Genomic DNA, 2,941 nt, shown 5'->3' with positions numbered 1-2,941 from the left:
TGTCTCGTAGCCGAACAGGGTACAATCTGCGCTCCTTGCATTCTCAAAGAAAACTGAATTTTTCTTAACTGTAAGTCTTCGTGATTTGCAGTTCTAAATATTTGGAAACCTTTTACTGACAAAATTACAAGCTCATTAAAATATTTTATTTCCGATCATGAAGAATCTCATTTCCTTATGGACATGAGATCTTCAAATGTCTTAAGTGTTTTTGGCATTTTAAGTGTTTTTAACGAGGTACTTTAAGCTTCAATAAATTGGTTTTACGCTGGTTATGGATAATAACTCTGTCGGGGGATGGGAATTAAATTGTATACATTGAGTGTTCAGGCAACTAAGGAAATGAAGTTCCATTATGTTATTTGAAGTTCCAACGATAGCCTACTAGAGCTCCGGTACCATTTTGGTGGTCTGGGTGCACTGTGTTCTAGTTGCTCTGATCTAGAGTTTATTATAGTGATCTTAGTGCTTCCACAAGAGACTTCTTGTTTTACTGTGCAGTGGCTACTGCTATCTGGTGGGCCTTAGTTCCACGCAGTCCAGGGTGGGCGGCCAGGCGAGTCCTGGTCGGCTAAGCAGGCCTTGACTGACGGACATTGTTAGTCTAAAGTGATCGTGTAGTGTGGGACTCTTTGGAACCGAACATTGTGTCATAAACTGTGAAATTATATTACTGTTGCAATATGTCAAAAGAACTGACAACTACAGCTCAGCCACGGGCTCAGCTAAGCCTGACAAAGCTGAACAGTGAGGAGATGGACGTTGCAGTGTGCGACGATCCAGTTATTGACAGTGCATGCTATATGGAAGAAGACTCTTCCAATGATTCGTCAGTTATCGAGTCAGTTCAGAGAACTGCCGCGAAGTGGCTCAGAGAGGACTCCTCCGATGAGGATGGAGACTCCCAGGAAAACTTTAAGCAATTGAAAGTTGTACGCCAGCAGCTCCATGATTACATGTTTAACGACTCGAACAAAGTCAACAGAGCGGCGATGTTCAAAATTCTTAACATGTGGGACCAACTGGAAGCCAAGGCTATCGAGGTATATGCCGAGAACCAGTCGCTCAAGGCGATATATATAAAATTTGTTGTAAATATGGTGCAATAGATCTTTGTAAAAATAATAATTGTTGACTTCTAAATTGATTTAGAGTTTTTGATTGTGGTTTGGATCAGAGCAATCAGATCTCTATAAAATTGTGTATAAAGTTGAAAATTAAAGGGTAGTAGCGACCTGCCTCCACGAGGCTAGGGATGGTAAACTTTCCTGCTGAATTTCAGCAGGGAAGGCTAAATAGATCGAGGTAAATAGCTAAATTGCGTTGTTGCGCCTACTGCGCCAGGAAACGCACCAGATGAGTGTACATATGATGATGATGATGATGATGATGATGATGATGATGATAGTCCACTAGAACCTGGAAACCTAATCGTCCTGGTATGCTAATTGATTCGAATGGGGCCAAAATTATCGGGAGCCAACGAGGTAAGTTCCGTGTAAGTGTTCTCTGGGAGGGCTATTGCTGCCAAGTTCTTATGGGCTCTTTTCCACCATGCCGCTGGTACACATTATAACCGGGATGGCCATTAGGTGTTCCATACGCCACATATCTTTCACTTCCTGTTTTGGGTCTCAGTACTTCCCGATCTCTTTTCCTCGGATGTTTTCTGGGTGTTGCTGCTGTTGGGTACCTCTGCGTGGACAGGCAGGTAGCCATTTCCTTCTTGTCGATGAGGGTTTTGTCTGGTCCGTTGTGTGGGATGGTCTTGTCTGTTATCATTGCATGGTCCCAGTATAATTTGTAAGTAGGGGTCTCTAGTACAGCCTGGGGTTCGTATTCGTAATTTGGTGCGCTTACTTTGATGGACTACTATTTTGTGCTAGCTTCTGAGGTATTATCCTGGCAACCTGCTCTTATCTGTTGGTACACTCTGTCTGGATGAAAACCCTGCATACCGCAGTGATGTGCTGGATAAGTCCTGGAGACAAATGTCATCACTGACATGTGCCGTTTTTCACTGGGGTACCTTGGCGATGTATTTCCTTTAGTTCCTAGTGTTGATTACCTGGTCATGGATGATGAGTATGAATCAATCGGTCTCGGGTAAGAGCCTGCCGTTCGTGAGCGAAGCGCTGGAAGCCATCTTATCCTGGTGTAGGTCACTGTAGTGTCTGCCATGGAAGTGCCTTCTGTCTGTATGACTGCGGCCTCCTTGTTAAGACCGAGTGTTGTGTACCTGCTGTCTGTCTTTCTTACGGATTGGTGGATTGGTGCTCTCTTTTCCTGGAGGCAATCCCGCAGATTTTTAATTGCCTTCTTCTCTTGGTCAAAGAGGTCGGTAAGTCCAATCTTTTCTTCTTTCCGAACTATGGTAAGTCCCCCTTATGCTTGACTTCGTGTGCTGATAGCAGTTGTTCTTCATCATTATCCTGGTCGATCTGATAATCGTCTCCATCTCGGTGTTAGTCCAATCAATGAGGACAAAGAAGTACGTTAGAACTGGGACTGCATAAGCGTTTATGCCCGTGACCATGTTCGCGCCATTCAGCTTCGATTTTAGCAGGCTTCAGTCTCTGATGGGATTTCTCAATCAAGTGGCAATGATTTCCTTGTGTTCTTACTGGTGAGGATGCATTATCCAAAGATTTTTGTAGGCGTCTTTCTCTGTTTTGGCTTCTATCCCTTCACCGGTCTTCAGGTGCTATTTTCGGCCGACAGGATGCGCTTGATTCGATCCCTGGGTTTTGAATTTTGCTAGGACAAATTTTATCCAGATATCAGTGCCGAACTCTTCAGTGATCTAAATAGCTGTTGGAGTTGATTCTCGGTTGCGGCATAGATATTGATGTCATCCATATAAATCAGGTGAATGAGGACGTGAGGGTCGTCCTCCCTTTTTTAAGATATATCTGTACTTGCTGCTGTTGATCATAGTGGT

Source organism: Mastigoproctus giganteus, chromosome 1 (assembly GCF_048544385.1).
Source record: "Mastigoproctus giganteus isolate SK-2022 chromosome 1, ASM4854438v1, whole genome shotgun sequence".
In the NCBI taxonomy this organism is placed as follows: domain Eukaryota; kingdom Metazoa; phylum Arthropoda; class Arachnida; order Uropygi; family Thelyphonidae; genus Mastigoproctus; species Mastigoproctus giganteus.
This window is presented reverse-complemented; position numbering follows the sequence as displayed.